Raw genomic sequence first — 18,527 nt, 5'->3', positions numbered from 1 at the left:
AAATATGGCCATGAAGCCGCAAAACAGGAAGTGGGCTAACATCTCGGAGACGCTTTAATGTATGAAGTCCAAACTGGGTACAGGGACTTTGTATCTGATTGTGAGGACACAGCAGGAAATTGGCATCATTTGGCCTCTATAGGGGGTGCTGTAATACAGGAAGTGAGCTCGTATCTCAGCAACACTTCGGTGTATGAAGTCCAAACTTGGTACAGGGACATATTAGCTGATTGTGAGGACATGAAGGAAAGTGGTCTCATTTGGCCTCTAGGGGTGCTGTAATAAAGAAAGTGAGCTCACATCTCAGCAACACTTTGGTGTATGAAGTCCAAACTTGGTAGAGGGACATGGTAGCTGATTGTGAGAACGCACAAGGACATTGGTGTAATTTGGCCTTTTGCTGTGAGTGCTTGCTCATGCCGTGGCAACGCCATTCCTGCTATAGCGCTCTGCTAGGCCCCCGCATTGCTGCTTGCAGCTATATTTGGGGGCCTAGCAGCGAAGCTGCGAAGGCACCCATTGTTTTAGTAGTTTTTCCTATTATTATTATTATTATTATTATTATTATTACACTTCTGCCATTGGAGTCTATGGCAGCCCATAGAACGCCTGGCTAAAAAGTGCAGATTTTTTGGCAGAAAGTTTCGGGACACTCCACTGACCACTCACACTCATTTACGGACCTCTAAACCCAGCCGTCTAGCGCCACCAACAGGTCAAAGTTTGGCTGAAAGTTGAAAAGCTGGGTTGAAAGGTATTTGCAAGTCATTATTATTATGAAATTTAGCGCCCTGATTCAGGACCGTCCCATGATCACTCTCACGAATTTACAAAGCTCTATGCCGAACACTCTAGCGCCACCAATAGGTCGAATCTGGACTCACATTTACGCATGTAACAATTGAACGGTGTGTTCGATTTTCACAAATTAAGCACCGTTGGAATCCCTGGACTGACTTGAGTTGATTGACCCCTATTACATCACTTTTGGCCATACTGGACCTCCGCCATATTGGATTTAGTCCAAACTCTACGAAAAGTTTCAGCGGTTACAAATTTCCTCAGATTTTCACGAAACTTGTTGGAGATGATCTTCTGCCCGAGCCGCACAAACGATACTGGTCAGATTTTTCAATTTCATTTTTGTTTGCCCGTGACAGCCAATCAAATATGGTGACGAGGACGCCAAACAGGAAGTGGACAAACATCTAGGTGACGCTTTGAGATAACATAACAAAACTCAAGACCATTAGTCAGGACACTGTCCCAATCACTCACACCAAATTTCATGCATATACATTGAACACACTAGCGCCACCACCAGTTTAATGCTGGACATGCGTTTATGCGCGTGATCCTTGACTCTTTTGTCTGATTTTCACAATTGAGGTAGTGTCTGAATCCTTGGACCATACAGAGTTCATCGACCCCTAACCTATCACTTTCCGCCATATTGGACCTCCGCCATATTGGATTTAGTCCAAACTCAACGAAAAGTTTCAGCGGTTACAAATTTCATCCGATTTTCACAGAACTTGTCGGAGATGATCTTCAGACCGAGCCGCACAAACGATACTTGTCAGATTTTTTAATTTCATTTTTGTTTGCCCGTGACAGCCAATCAAATATGGCGATGAAGCCACCAAACAGGAAGTGGGCTAACATCTCGGCTATGCTTTAATGTATGAAGTCCAAACTTGGTACAGGGACTTGGTATCTGATAGTGAGGACGCACTAGGAAATTGGCATCATGTGCCCTCTATAGGGGGCGCTGTAATACAGGAAGTGAGCTTGTATCTCAGCAACGCTTCGGTGTACAAAGTCCAAACTTGGTATAAGGACCTGTTACCTGATTATGATGACACACTAGGAAATTGGCATCATTTAGCCTCTATAGGGGGCGCTGTAATACAGGAAATGAGCTCGTATCTCAGCAACACTTCGGTGTATGAAGTCCAAATTTGGTACAGGGACATATTAGCTGATTGTGAGGACATGAAGGTAAGTGGTCTTATTTGGCCTCTAGGGGGGCTGTAATAAAGAAAGTGAGCTCACATTTCAGCAACACTTTGGTGTATGAAGTCCAAACTTGGTAGAGGGACATGGTAGCTGATTGTGAGAACGCACAAAGACGTTGGTGTAATTTGTCCTCTTGCTGCTGAGTGCTTGCTCTGCACTCTGCTCTATAGCGCTCTGCTAGGCCCCCGCATTGCTGCTTGCAGCTATATTTATTATTATTATTACACTTCTGCCATTGGAGTCTATGGCAGCCCATAGAACGCCTGGCTAAAAAGTTCAGATTTTTTCGTCGAAAGTTTCGGGACACTCCACTGACCACTCACACTCATTTACGGACCTCTAAACCCAGCCGTCTAGCGCCACCAACAGGTCAAAGTTTGGCTGAAAGTTGAAAAGCTGGGTTGAAAGGTATTTGCAAGTCATTATTATTATGAAATTTAGCGCCCTGATTCAGGACCGTCCCATGATCACTCTCACGAATTTACAAAGCTCTATGCCGAACACTCTAGCGCCACCAATAGGTCGAATCTGGACTCACATTTACGCATGTAACAATTGAACGGTGTGTTCGATTTTCACAAATTAAGCACCGTTGGAATCCCTGGACTGACTTGAGTTGATTGACCCCTATTACGTCACTTTTGGCCATACTGGACCTCCGCCATATTGGATTTAGTCCAAACTCTACGAAAAGTTTCAGCGGTTACAAATTTCCTCAGATTTTCACGAAACTTGTTGGAGATGATCTTCTGCCCGAGCCGCACAAACGATACTGGTCAGATTTTTCAATTTCATTTTTGTTTGCCCGTGACAGCCAATCAAATATGGTGACGAGGACGCCAAACAGGAAGTGGACAAACATCTAGGTGACGCTTTGAGTTAACATAACAAAACTCGAGACCATTAGTCAGGACACTGTCCCAATCACTCACACCAAATTTCATGCATATACATTGAACACACTAGCGCCACCACCAGTTTAATGCTGCACATGCGTTTATGCGCGTGATCCTTGACTCTTTTGTCTGATTTTCACAATTGAGGTAGCGTCTGAATCCTTGGACCATCCCGAGTTCATCGACTCCTATCCCGTCACTTTCTGCCATATTGGACCATCGCCATATTGGAATTGGTCTAAACTCTACGAAAAGTTTCAGCGGTCACAAATTTCATTTGATTTTCACAGAACTTGGCAGAGATGATCTTCAGACCGAGCCGCACAAACGATACTTGTCAGATTTTTCAGATTCCACTTTATTGGCCTATGGCAGCCAATCAAATATGGCCATGAAGCCGCAAAACAGGAAGTGGGCTAACATCTCGGAGACGCTTTAATGTATGAAGTCCAAACTGGGTACAGGGACTTTGTATCTGATTGTGAGGACACAGCAGGAAATTGGCATCATTTGGCCTCTATAGGGGGTGCTGTAATACAGGAAGTGAGCTCGTATCTCAGCAACACTTCGGTGTATGAAGTCCAAACTTGGTACAGGGACATATTAGCTGATTGTGAGGACATGAAGGAAAGTGGTCTCATTTGGCCTCTAGGGGTGCTGTAATAAAGAAAGTGAGCTCACATCTCAGCAACACTTTGGTGTATGAAGTCCAAACTTGGTAGAGGGACATGGTAGCTGATTGTGAGAACGCACAAGGACATTGGTGTAATTTGGCCTTTTGCTGTGAGTGCTTGCTCATGCCGTGGCAACGCCATTCCTGCTATAGCGCTCTGCTAGGCCCCCGCATTGCTGCTTGCAGCTATATTTATTATTATTATTACACTTCTGCCATTGGAGTCTATGGCAGCCCATAGAACGCCTGGCTAAAAAGTTCAGATTTTTTGCCAGAAAGTTTCGGGACACTCCACTGACCACTAACGCTAATTTACAGATCTCTAAACCCAGCCATCTAGCGCCACCAACAGGTCAAAGTTTGGCCGAAAGTTGAAAAGCTGGGTTGAAAGGTATTTGCAAGTCATTATTATTATGAAATTTAGCGCCCTGATTCAGGACCGTCCCATGATCACTCTCACCAATTTACAGAACTCTATGCCGAACACTCTAGCGCCACCAATGGGTCGAATCTGGACTCACATTCACGTATGTAACAATTGAACGGTGCGTTCGATTTTCACAAATCATGCACCGATGGAATCCCTGGACTGACTTGAGTTGAATGACCCCTACTACGTCACTTTCGGCCATACTGGACCTCCGCCATATTGGATTTAGTCCAAACTCTACGAAAAGTTTCAGCGGTTACAAATTTCCTCCGATTTTCACGAAACTTGTTAGAGATGATCTTCTGCCCGGGCCGCACAAACGATACTGGTCAGATTTTTCAATTTCATTTTTATTTGCCCGTGACAGCCAATCAAATATTGTGACGAAGCCGCCAAACAGGAAGTGGACAAACATCTAGGTGACGCTTTGAGTTAATATAACAAAACTCGAGACCATTAGTCAGGACACTGTCCCAATCACTCACACCAATTTTCGTGCATATACATTGAACACACTAGCGCCACCACCAGTTCAATGCTGGACATGCGTTCATGCGCGTGATCCTTGACTCTTTTGTCTGATTTTCACAATTGAGGTAGTGTCTGAATCCGTGGACCATACAGAGTTCATCGACCCCTAACCTATCACTTTCCGCAATATTGGACCTCCGCCATATTGGATTTAGTCCAAACTCTACGAAAAGTTTCAGCGGTTACAAATTTCATCCGATTTTCACAGAACTTGTCGGAGATGATCTTCAGACCGAGCCGCACAAACGATACTTGTCAGATTTTTTAATTTCATTTTTGTTTGCCCGTGACAGCCAATCAAATATGGCGATGAAGCCACCAAACAGGAAGTGGGCTAACATCTCGGCTATGCTTTAATGTATGAAGTCCAAACTTGGTACAGGGACTTGGTATCTGATAGTGAGGACGCACTAGGAAATTGGCATCATGTGCCCTCTATAGGGGGCGCTGTAATACAGGAAGTGAGCTTGTATCTCAGCAACGCTTTGGTGTACAAACTCCAAACTTAGTATAAGGACCTGTTACCTGATTATGATGATGCACTAGGAAATTGGAATCATTTGGCCTCTATAGGGGGCGCTGTAATACAGGAAGTGAGCTCGTATCTCAGCAACACTTCGGTGTATGAAGTCCAAACATGGTACAGGGACATATTAGCTGATTGTGAGGACATGAAGGAAAGTGGTCTCATTTGGCCTCTAGGGGGGCTGTAATAAAGAAAGTGAGCTCACATCTCAGCAACACTTTGGTGTATGAAGTCCAAACTTGGTAGAGGGACATGGTAGCTGATTGTGAGAACGCACAAAGACGTTGGTGTAATTTGTCCTCTTGCTGCTGAGTGCTTGCTCTGCACTCTGCTCTATAGCGCTCTGCTAGGCCCCCGCATTGCTGCTTGCAGCTATATTTGGGGGCCAAGCAGCGAAGCTGCGAAGGCACCCATTGAGTTACTAGCTTTTCCTATTATTATTATTATTACACATCTGCCATTGGAGTCTATGGCAGCCCATAGAACGCCTGGCTAAAAAGTGCAGATTTTTGGCAGAAAGTTTCGGGACACTCCACTGACCACTCACACTCATTTACGGACCTCTAAACCCAACCGTCTAGCGCCACCAACAGGTCAAAGTTTGGCCGAAAGTTTAAAAGCTGGGTTGAAAGGTATTTGCAAGTCATTATTATTATGAAATTTAGCGCCCTGATTCAGGAATGTCCCATGATCACTCTCACCAATTTACAGAACTCTATGCCGAACACTCTAGCGCCACCAATGGGTCGAATCTGGACTAACATTCACGCATGTAACAATTGAACGGTGTGTTCGATTTTCACAAATCAAGCACCGTTGGAATCACTGGAGTGACTTGAGTTGAATGACCCCTACTACGTCACTTTCCGCCATACTGGACCTCCGCCATATTGGATTTAGTCCAAACTCTACGAAAATGTTCAGCGTTCGTAAATTTCCTCCGATTTTCATGACACTTGGCTGAGATGATCATCAGACCGAGCCGCACAAAAGATACTTGGCAGATTTTTCAATTTCAAGTTTGTTTGCCCGTGACAGCCAATCAAATATGGTGACGAAGCCGCCAAACAGGAAGTGGACAAACATCTAGGTGACGCTTTGAGTTAACATAACAAAACTCGAGACCATTAGTCAGGACACTGTCCCAATCACTCACACCAATTTTCATGCATATACATTGAACACACTAGCGCCACCACCAGTTTAATGCTGGACATGCGTTTATGCGCGTGATCCTCTTTTGTCTAATATTCACAATTGAGGTAGTGTCTGAATCCTTGTACCATCCCGAGTTCATCGACCCCTATCCCGTCACTTTCTGCCATATTGGACCTCCGCCATATTGGATTTGGTCCAAACTCTACGGAAAGTTTCAGCGGTCACAAACTTCATTTGATTTTCAGGGAACTTGGCGGAGATGATCTTCAGACCGAGCCGCACAAACGATACTAGTCAGATTTTTTTATTTCATTTTTGTTTGCCCGTGACAGCCAATCAAATATGGCGACGATGCCGCCTAACAGGAAGTGGGCAAACATCTCGGCTACGCTTTCATGTATGAAGTCCAAACTTGGTACAGGGACTTGGTATCTGATTGTGAGGACGCACTAGGAAATTGGCATCATTTGGCCTCTATAGGGGGCGCTGCAATACAGGAAGTGAGCTTGTATCTCAGCAACGCTTTGATGTACGAAGTCCAAACTTGGTATAGAGACTTGGTACCTGATTGTGGGGATGCACTAGGAAATTGGTGTCATTTGGCCTCTACAGGGGGCGCTGCAATACAGGAAGTGAGCTTGTATCTCAGCAACGCTTTGATGTATGAAGTCCAAACTTGGTACAGGGACTTGGTATCTGATTGTGAGGACACAGTAGGAAATTGGCATCATTTGGCCTCTATAGGGGGCGCTGTAATACAGGAAGTGGGCTCAAATCTCAGCAACGCTTCGTTGTATGAAGTCCAAACTTGATACATGGACATATTAGCTGATTGTGAGGACATGCAAGGAAAGTGGTCTCATTTGACCTCTAGGGGTGCTGTAATAAAGAATGTGAGCTCACATCAAAGCAACACTTTGGTGTATGAAGTCCAAACTTGGTAGACGGACATGGGAGCTGATTGTAAGAACGCACAAGGACATTGGTGTAATTTGGCCTCTAGGGGCGCTGTAACAAAGTAAATGAGCTTATTTCTCAGCCGTTCTTTATCCAATTGCCATCAAACTTGCTGTGAGTGCTTGCTCATGCCATGGCAACGCCATTCCTGCTATAGCGCACTGCTTGGCCCCCGCATTGCTGCTTGCAGCTATATTTGGGGGCCTAGCAGCGAAGCTGCGAAGGCACCCATTGTTTTAGTAGTTTTTCCTATTATTATTATTATTATTATTATTATTACACTTCTGCCATTGGAGTCTATGGCAGCCCATAGAACGCCTGGCTAAAAAGTGCAGATTTTTTGCCAGAAAGTTTCGGGACACTCCACTGACCACTCACACTCATTTACGGACCTCTAAACCCAGCCGTCTAGCGCCACCAACAGGTCAAAGTTTGGCTGAAAGTTGAAAAGCTGGGTTGAAAGGTATTTGCAAGTCATTATTATTATGAAATTTAGCGCCCTGATTCAGGACCGTCCCATGATCACTCTCACGAATTTACAAAGCTCTATGCCGAACACTCTAGCGCCACCAATAGGTCGAATCTGGACTCACATTTACGCATGTAACAATTGAACGGTGTGTTCGATTTTCACAAATTAAGCACCGTTGGAATCCCTGGACTGACTTGAGTTGATTGACCCCTATTACATCACTTTTGGCCATACTGGACCTCCGCCATATTGGATTTAGTCCAAACTCTACGAAAAGTTTCAGCGGTTACAAATTTCCTCAGATTTTCACGAAACTTGTTGGAGATGATCTTCTGCCCGAGCCGCACAAACGATACTGGTCAGATTTTTCAATTTCATTTTTGTTTGCCCGTGACAGCCAATCAAATATGGTGACGAGGACGCCAAACAGGAAGTGGACAAACATCTAGGTGACGCTTTGAGATAACATAACAAAACTCAAGACCATTAGTCAGGACACTGTCCCAATCACTCACACCAAATTTCATGCATATACATTGAACACACTAGCGCCACCACCAGTTTAATGCTGCACATGCGTTTATGCGCGTGATCCTTGACTCTTTTGTCTGATTTTCACAATTGAGGTAGCGTCTGAATCCTTGGACCATCCCGAGTTCATCGACTCCTATCCCGTCACTTTCTGCCATATTGGACCATCGCCATATTGGAATTGGTCTAAACTCTACGAAAAGTTTCAGCGGTCACAAATTTCATTTGATTTTCACAGAACTTGGCAGAGATGAACTTCAGACCGAGCCGCACAAACGATACTTGTCAGATTTTTCAGATTCCACTTTATTGGCCTATGGCAGCCAATCAAATATGGCCATGAAGCCGCAAAACAGGAAGTGGGCTAACATCTCGGAGACGCTTTAATGTATGAAGTCCAAACTGGGTACAGGGACTTTGTATCTGATTGTGAGGACACAGCAGGAAATTGGCATCATTTGGCCTCTATAGGGGGTGCTGTAATACAGGAAGTGAGCTTGTATCTCAGCAACGCTTTGGTGTACAAACTCCAAACTTAGTATAAGGACCTGTTACCTGATTATGATGATGCACTAGGAAATTGGAATCATTTGGCCTCTACAGGGGGCGCTGTAATACAGGAAGTGAGCTCGTATCTCAGCAACACTTTGGTGTATGAAGTCCAAACTTGGTAGAGGGACATGGTAGCTGATTGTGAGACCGCACAAAGACATTGGTGTAATTTGGCCTCTTGCTGTAAGTGCTTGCTCATGCCGTGGCAACGCCATTTCTGCTATAGCGCTCTGCTAGGCCCCCGCATTGCTGCTTGCAGCTATATTTATTATTATTATTACACTTCTGCCATTGGAGTCTATGGCAGCCCATAGAACGCCTGGCTAAAAAGTTCAGATTTTTTCGTCGAAAGTTCCGGGACACTCCACTGACCACTCACACTCATTTACGGACCTCTAAACCCAGCCGTCTAGCGCCACCAACAGGTCAAAGTTTGGCTGAAAGTTGAAAAGCTGGGTTGAAAGGTATTTGCAAGTCATTATTATTATGAAATTTAGCGCCCTGATTCAGGACCGTCCCATGATCACTCTCACGAATTTACAAAGCTCTATGCCGAACACTCTAGCGCCACCAATAGGTCGAATCTGGACTCACATTTACGCATTTAACAATTGAACGGTGTGTTCGATTTTCACAAATTAAGCACCGTTGGAATCCCTGGACTGACTTGAGTTGATTGACCCCTATTACATCACTTTTGGCCATACTGGACCTCCGCCATATTGGATTTAGTCCAAACTCTACGAAAAGTTTCAGCGGTTACAAATTTCCTTCGATTTTCACGAAACTTGTTGGAGATGATCTTCTGCCCGAGCCGCACAAACGATACTGGTCAGATTTTTCAATTTCATTTTTGTTTGCCCGTGACAGCCAATCAAATATGGTGACGAGGACGCCAAACAGGAAGTGGACAAACATCTAGGTGACGCTTTGAGTTAACATAACAAAACTCGAGACCATTAGTCAGGACACTGTCCCAATCACTCACACCAATTTTCATGCATATACATTGAACACACTAGCGCCACCACCAGTTTAATGGTGCACATGCGTTCATGCGCGTGACTCTTTTGTCTGATTTTCACAATTGAGGTAGCATCTGAATCCTTGGACCATCCCGAGTTCATCGACTCCTACCCCATCACTTTCCGCCATATTGGACCTCCGCCATATTGGAATTGGTCTAAACTCTACGAAAAGTTTCAGCGGTCCCAAATTTCATTTGATTTTCACAGAACTTGGCAGAGATGATCTTCAGACCGAGCCGCACAAACGATACTTGTCAGATTTTTTAATTTCATTTTTGTTTGCCCGTGACAGACAATCAAATATGGCGATGAAGCCACCAAACAGGAAGTGGGCTAACATCTCGGCTATGCTTTAATGTATGAAGTCCAAACTTGGTACAGGGACTTTGTATCTGATTGTGAGGACACGGTAAGAAATTGGCATCATTTGGCCTCTATAGGGGGCGCTGTAATACAGGAAGTGAGCTTGTATCTCAGCAACGCTTTGGTGTACAAAGTCCAAACTTAGTATAAGGACCTGTTACCTGATTATGATGATGCACTAGGAAATTGGAATCATTTGGCCTCTATAGGGGGCGCTGTAATACAGGAAGTGAGCTCGTATCTCAGCAACACTTCGGTGTATGAAGTCCAAACTTGGTACAGGGACATATTAGCTGATTGTGAGGACATGAAGGAAAGTGTTCTCATTTGGCCTCTAGGGGTGCTGTAATAATGAAAGTGAGCTCACATCTCAGCAACACTTTGGTGTATGAAGTCCAAACTTGGTAGAGGGACATGGTAGCTGATTGTGAGACCGCACAAAGACATTGGTGTAATTTGGCCTCTTGCTGTAAGTGCTTGCTCATGCCGTGGCAACGCCATTTCTGCTATAGCGCTCTGCTAGGCCCCCGCATTGCTGCTTGCAGCTATATTTATTATTCTTCTTCTAACGCACTTAATGCAGCTTCAACCGTTTAACGTAGAAACTTCATTCAAACTATGTTACGTAGGTCTTAATTAGGACATGTGAGCTTTGTATTTTTCAACTTTGTAACTTTTATACTTTTTAAACTATTAATTAAAAACTAATCAAAATTTCCCCATTGACTTAACATTATGATTATGACATCACAATACGGCCGTTAAGCAATTAGAATCCTATGGCAGGTGTTCGGGCCACCTGTTTCAACTGCCAGTCTCAGGCTTTAAACATACAAACTGGCCCTATTAAGACTACACATCCTGTTCAACTGCTTCCTCTGCCAAAAACTGTTTCAAAATAAAAGTCCTCACTACAATATTTCACTGTTAAACAATTTAACCCTTTAAACTACTGAACTTTTTAACTGTTCAGCCATTGTAACTGTTACTTGTCATCAACTATGACTCCTACCCACTGTAGCTAGTTAGCATGGTTAGCATAGTTAGCATGCTAGCATGTTAGCATGCTAGTTAGCATTTTTTACAAAACTGCTAAAAATGATTAGCTAAGTTAGCTAAGTCACATGGTTAGCATAGTTAGCATGCTAACATGTTAGCATGCTAGTTAGCATTTTTTACAAAACTGCTAAAAATGATTAGCTAAGTTAGCTAAGTCACATGGTTAGCATAGTTAGCATGCTAACATGTTAGCATGCTAGTTAGCATTTTTTACAAAACTGCTAAAAATGATTAGCTAAGTTAGCTAAGTCATATGGTTAGCATAGTTAGCATGCTAGCATGTTAGCATGCTAGTTAGCATTTTTTACAAAACTGCTAAAAATGATTAGCTAAGTTAGCTAAGTCACATGGTTAGCATAGTTAGCATGCTAACATGTTAGCATGCTAGTTAGCATTTTTTACAAAACTGCTAAAAATGATTAGCTAAGTTAGCTAAGTCACATGGTTAGCATAGTTAGCATGCTAGCATAGTTAGCATGCTAACATGTTAGCATGCTAGTTAGCATAGTTAGCAAAACTGCTAAAAATGATTAGCTAGATTAGCTAAGTCACATGGTTAACATAGTTAGCATGTTAGCATTGCTAACTACTAAAAATGCATTAGCTAAGTTAACTAAGTTAAGTATTGTCCACCTATTTAACCGTTCAATCATTCCAACTTTATTAAACCTTATCTTCCAAGCAAATCATTTAACCATATAAACTATCCACCTATTTAACTGTTCAGTCACTCCAACTATATTAAACCTCATCTACCTAGCAACCAATATAGTTTGTTTTTACTCTGTATGATATTTTACATCATATTTTTTGCATTTTCATGCACTGTATTTCCTTCAGGAAATGCTTTTCTAGTTCGATTTAAGATTGCAACCTTTGCCTCGTTTAGTTTAGTTACCTCCTGTTTCCGTTCACATAAACAAGCCTTTATCTCTGAGTTGCATTGACATACTCTATAGCCCCTTTCAACAAGAAAAACAAAAACAATGCTTGAACGTTCTATTTTGTTTACTTCATATGGAATATTAAAACGGAAGCCTTGTGGGAACAACTATGATGCTGATAATGGAACTCTCTTGAAACGGTCAATATTCAAACCAACCGCTCCCATGGGCACCAACAGAAAGGCAACCGGTCCCCATGCTCTTCTCCTATCTGGCAGCTTGTTATCAGCGGGTAAAGAGTAGATCAATGACCGCGGTCACATGGATCCTGTGGGTCTTGGACAATAGGCTTCTTATGGGCCAGCCACTTTTGGACAGGCAGAAAGAGGGACGCCTTAGTTTTATAGGTGGCTCTTGTTGTGCCCATTGTTGAACAGTTATGAATGAAGGCAGTGAGAGAAAGAGAGTGTGTGAGAGAGAGAGAAAGAGAGAGAGAGAAAGAGAAAGAGAGAGGGGAGGAAAGAAAGAGTGAAAGATGTGTGCGTCGAAATGGAAGCAGGAGAAAAAGGGAACCATTTGTAAGTGTGCCATTGTTGTGCGGGTGGCCTGATGAGAGAGGCACACAGCGAGAGAGCATCGACTCTCTGACCCCGTGGCTGAGGCACAACGTTGGAAATGGAGGTGAAAACAGGTGAAACGTGTTTCAGGCCATCATGTCCAACCCCACTGTCCCACCACACCAGTGTACAAGCACGATTGAGTCTAGTAGTTTAGACAAATCCCCTCCGTAGCACTATTGAGACGGCGAGCACATGATGAATTATTGGGGCAGCCATGGCCTACTGGTTAGCGCTTCGGACTTGTAACCTTGTAAACTGTAGGGTTGCCGGTTCAAACCCCGGCCAGTAGGAACGGCTGAAGTGCCCTTGAGCAAGGCACCTAACCCCTCACTGCTCCCCAAGCGCCGCTGTAGATAAGAGACCAAACCATGGACGAAACAATGGATGAAGACGCAGCAGGTTTCTGGATGCAGGAAATGTGCCAACCCGTGGCCCCACCTCACACCAAAATAGTATTTTGTATTTGAAATACATATTTGAAATACATGTATTAGAAATACTGCCCATCCCTGGAAACATGGTAAAAAGATGGAAATGACTTGATTTTACTTTCAATTCCTTTTACATTCTCCAAGGTATTAACATTAACATTTTTCATAACTCCATGTAGGACGTTTCTGTACCTAAATGTAAGCACTGTGGCAGTAGTAATGCAATATTTAGAAAATGTTCTCTTGTACTCTTGATACTCAAGTACTTTTAAAAACAAGTACTTCAGTACTTTTACTTAAGTAGACATCTGACTGTTGTACTTTTACTTGTACTTGAGTAAAATTTAGCAAGGGGTATCTGTACTTTTACTCAAGTAATGAAGCTGTGTACTCTGTCCGCCTCTTCTAACCCTTCATTCAGCTCACTTCCTCCAGCTCACTTCCTCAAGCTCTTCCTCCTTCTTCCTTCCCTGCGTTTCCTTGTTTCTTCTCTTCCTTCATCCATTCACATCTCTCTCTTTCTCTCTCTTTCTTTGTCTCTCTCACGCACTCTCTTTCTCTCACTGCCTTCGTTCATAACTGTTCAGCCATGGGCACAACGATAGCCACCTATAACACTAAGGCGTCCGTCTTTCTGCCTGTTCAAAAGTGGCTGGCTCATAAGAAGCCTCTCCCTCTCTCCTGTATCCCATTTGGTGTGCCCGGAATGACATCTCAGAAAGAGAGGAAGTGAAGTGTAAGCTAAGATAGCTGTCTGACTAAGATGTCATAGGATTTAATTTTTCAGCTCATGTAGAAAATATGTACCAAATTGTGAAACAAACAAATGTCTTGAGATTCACCTGAATACCCTAAACATGCCTCTGTATTCTAATAATAAAGGAATGCCATCTTATGAACTTGCACTAGTTTTTCCTATGAAAGGAATAACCTTCCTGATTCAAATTTACCCATGCATTTGTCAAAGTTGAAAACATACACAAATGGAAAAGTTACTGCACATCAGATTAGCTTCGATCACCCTCTGTAGAAGACGATGGTCGCGCTACTATTTTGGGGACACTCATCTTGCTTGAGGAAGTTGAATATTAACCAGATGGCAGTATAAGCATGTTTGCTTAATGATGTCAGGAGAGTCCACTGGTTTAGGGATTTGTATAATGCAATGTATTTTCCATAGCTAGTTTATTAGTTTGTCATGATTAACTAGCTTGTAACAAGCTTGTACCTTCACATCTCTGTTCTTTTCTACTCTAATGCACTTTGCAATTACTAAGTAGCTATGGCAAGCTACCACTCTGGAGCCAACATAGTGTATCAAAGCAGCTTACAGATTACAGTGAAATATATGATATATATTAAGTCCAAATACTAGTTCAAGTTAGTAGAAGTTAATCCATGCAAAACAGATCAAGTCTAAAACTTGAAAAGTGATAAAACAAGACACAGTGACTACTTCATTGTGGCAGTCAAAGCAAATTGCAGAAATAAACCAATAAGCAAAGATATATAATCATATATAATATTTTTTAAATGCCACTAAAGACAAGATAAGACAAAATTCCGTCTCTTACTCTGAAAGAAGTGATCCGTTGGTCAGCTGTGTATGTGGCCAAGGGCCAAGCTTCAGAAGCACGATCACATTAGCTCACAGGTCCTTTGCATCTCTTCTCTCTCAACTTCCCTCTTTCTCTCTTTCTTTCCTCTCTCCCTGTTCTCCTATATTTAATCACTCCGTACATCCCAGCGCCCCTCCCCCCTCACCATTTGCACTGTTTACCATGTTGCTCAAGCATTGCAAAGCACACATACCACTCTCTTTCTCTTTTTTTCTTGCTCTCTCTCTCCCTTTCTCTCTCTCTCCCAGCCCCTCTCTCTCTTTCTTTATCACACTGTCTCTCTGCTTTCTCTCTCTCTACACACATTCTCTCACACCTGGCTTTATTGTGTGCCTGACATGAGTGATATAACATAATAAACAGTGATCGGCAAAATAGAGTCACTTCCTTCTGTCGTTCCTGTATCATGCAACATGAGCCACACATTTCAGTCAGTTGTGGGCAGAGTGAGGAAACTCTTCTGCCAGGAAATTCCTTAATAGGTGGGACAGAATTTGACACCTGTATGATTGACTCATGTAATGTTGACCCATATTGTTGAGCAATAATATGCATACCATGCAATTTGGATAGAAATGGGACTGTAGAAATTGATTAAACAAAGGCTCACATGTTACTTATAGTAAATATGATAAAAGCAACTGATTTGTTGGGAATTGTTTTGAGAGTCAGTAGAAAGCATTTGTACCCGCAAAAAGTAAATTGTTGCACCAGTACAAAATGCATTAATATATATCAGTAATATATAATTATGAGTGTGTGTGTGTGTGTGTGTGTGTGTGTTGGACCTCCCTATTCTTGTGTTTTGTATAATTTACCATAACATAATATCACAAGTGGCGCCGTACAGAAATGTCAGGTTTATGGCGAATGGTTGCCGCAAATTCTCACATGCAAATTAGGTTTCTGGCAAACAGTTGCTGTTAACTTTTGGCAAAGTTGCAGCAAATTTGCAGCAATGTCATATGCAAATTAGGTTTGTCACCAGAAGTTCACTGAAAGTTTGCCATTATTGGCTAAACGTGGTGGCAAATCACTGGCGAACACATTTTCCCACTAGTGGCAAACTTCTCATTGTTGCCAAAACTTTGCTGGAAGTTTGCCACTAGTAGCCAACACTGGCAAACTTCTGGCAATATTTTCTACACAAATCCCACAAATAACCCACAAGTTAGCTGCAAATCTGCCGCAAACATTTCATTTTTGTAAGGGGCAGCAGGTTTATGGACTGCATAGTCCTGATCTGAGGCAGCCATGGCTAGGCTACTGGTTAGCGCTTCTGACTTGTTATCAGAGGGTTGCCGATTTGAACCCCGACCATAGGCACGGCTGAAGTGCCCTTGAGCAAGGCACCTAACCCCTCACTGCTCCCCGAGCGCCGCTGTTGTAGCAGGCAGCTCACTGCACCGGGATTAGTGTGTACTTCACCTCACTGTGTGCTGAGTGTGTTTCACTAATTCACGGATTGGGATAAATGCAAAGACCAAATTTCCCTTACGGGGTCAAAAGAGTATATATAGTATATGTCAACCTGGAGTGTTTACATCCCCTCTGTCTCTAGTTTGAACCGTAGACTGAAAACTTCTCTATTATTGAAGTCTTTATTAGCTCCCATAGACTCAACTGTAGAAGAGTTGTTGCCTATAAGTCCTCTCTTGCATTGTGTCTGTGAAGTGAACAGAAGGGAAGAGAAATGAATGACCGTATGCATTTTGTGCCGCGGTTCACTGAGTGGACACAAAACGGTTCCATTTTTAACACTAGCACGCACCATCAACGTTTCATGATGTTTGTCAGCAGAAGAGCCTGCATGGATAGGAACCTGAATATCCATCACGCTGTTCTACTTCAGTTAGTTTTAGTACCTTGGTTAGTTTTGGCGGTTTTGGCTGCAGTTTTTGAATTGAGTATCAAACTATGGACATAGACAATGGTTATCAGAGGTTTTCCTGAGCGCGTACAAAGACAGGTCTGGAAACAGGTCTGATGTTGATGCAGTGTCATCTGAGGTCCAAAAGACCATGGCCATCCAATGTGTTTTTCAGCTCTTTCCCTTGTTTGCAAAGATTTCTCTGGATTCTCTGAGTGTTTTAATAACATTATGTCTTGACTCATGTAGATGATGAACTCCCTAAATGCTTCACAATTATGAGGTATTACAATGACATTGTTTCATCATTTGTGCACACAGGTTTACACAGAATAGGCTACCCCTACATCTTTACTTGTAAGAGACCCGGCCTCTCTGGGATGCTCTTTTTCCATACCCAATCATGTTGCCAGTTACCCTAATTAGTTGTGAAATATTCCTCCTTTTGTTTTCTTTATCATTACACAACTTCTCCAGCATTTTGTTATCCCCGTCCCAACTTTTTTTGAAATATGTTGCTGGTATCAAATTCAAAATTAACATATATTTTTCATGAAATAGTCAAATTTGTCATTTTTAACATTTGATATGTTTTCTGTGTCCTTTTTGCAACTATATGAGTTTAAGAGATTTGCAGATTATTACATTCTGGTTTTATTCACATTTTACACAACATCCCAACTTTTTCTGTTTTGGGGTTGTAGTTGGTTCGTTTACTGCAATGGAACATCATTGAAAGTGGAAGTTCATGTAACCTCCACTGGCATAAAACCAAACAGGAGACCCAGTGTGAGTGCAATGAAAGGGATTTGAATGGGGAAGAGAGAGAGAGAAAAAAAGAGAGAAAGACACTCCACTTCCTCTTTACTGTAAAGCCAATACAATTATATTGTCAAGCCTCCCAAAAGGCTGTCTCAGTTACCTGTTGTCAGTGTCCAGTAAAGATATCAGACACGCACCTCAAACACCCCAAAACAATACCATACAGTTACGTTTCCACTCCCACACCTCCCAAACGCTACTTATCAAGTCACCGGAACAGCATTGCTGATTACTGGAACACACCAACTTTTTGGGACTTTAGCTCATTCACCGTATTCCCCAGAGTTTGATAAGTCGATACATACCCTTCTCATCTCCTTGCGTGTAGTTACTCGGTCTGACACACGCACATACATACACATAATGAAGCTGGCCACTTCGAAGCACTTGTGCTAAGCTAGGCTAGTGGTGGGTGCGTCAGACCGAATAACTACACGCACGGAAATTAATGGGGGTATGTATCGCCTTATCGAACTCTGGAAGGTGAATAAGCTAAAATCGCAAAAAGTCGGCGTGTTCCGTTAAGTCATCACTAACAGCATGATTACAATCCAATTACATGCCAGAAACACACCTCTAAGACACTTTCATCAATATAATCAGTATGATATCATTGCAATTCTAGCCTCAGGCCTCTCAGAAGGCAATCTGCCCAATGTTTTCAGCCGTATGTATCCAGCAGGCATGTCAGAAACACATGTCTAGGAATGTCTTTGTCATCAGTAGGCCTATAGTCACAACCTAAGACAAGTCAGACATGCACCTCTGTCACTGTCAGTCAATGGTAAAAGCAATACGATTTCATGCAATCAGTAAACTCAGACATCCAAAAAAGCAATCTCAGTTCTTTGCCTTCAGTGTGTAGTGGTGCCTAACAGGCAGCAGACACCTCATCCCACCACTGGTAGAGACACCGCAGGATCCCACCATCACAGACACCGCAGGATCAACCCCTCTGTCTCTCTCTGCAGTCGTAATCACAACCTCCTGCTTTTCTCTAATTAAATGACTCACATTTGCCCTCCCCTCCAGGACACAGACACACATCTTCATGCATGCTTGCACACACACACACACACACACACA

The 18,527-nt window shown here is 42.8% G+C and overlaps 1 protein-coding gene across 1 annotated transcript in view; it reads right to left on the bottom strand.

The window, feature by feature from the left end:
- Positions 1-14,829, bottom strand: part of tmprss4a (transmembrane serine protease 4a) — a 115,814-nt gene extending 100,985 nt beyond the window's left edge. The window contains exon 1 of the mRNA XM_076282817.1: positions 14,705-14,829. The gene's annotated coding sequence lies outside the window, so the exon portion shown is untranslated. The remainder of the gene's footprint in view (positions 1-14,704) is intronic.
- Between the last annotated feature and the right edge of the window lie 3,698 nt (positions 14,830-18,527).

The sequence above is a fragment of the Alosa pseudoharengus genome, unplaced genomic scaffold (genome assembly GCF_046254945.1).
Source record: "Alosa pseudoharengus isolate Yale_2024_CS ecotype anadromous, Long Island Sound unplaced genomic scaffold, YU_APseudo_1.1 YU_APseudo_1.1_scf_13, whole genome shotgun sequence".
Classification (NCBI taxonomy): Eukaryota; Metazoa; Chordata; class Actinopteri; order Clupeiformes; family Clupeidae; genus Alosa; species Alosa pseudoharengus.
The sequence above is the reverse complement of the archived record's forward strand: the minus strand, read 5'-3'. Positions and strand labels throughout refer to the sequence as shown.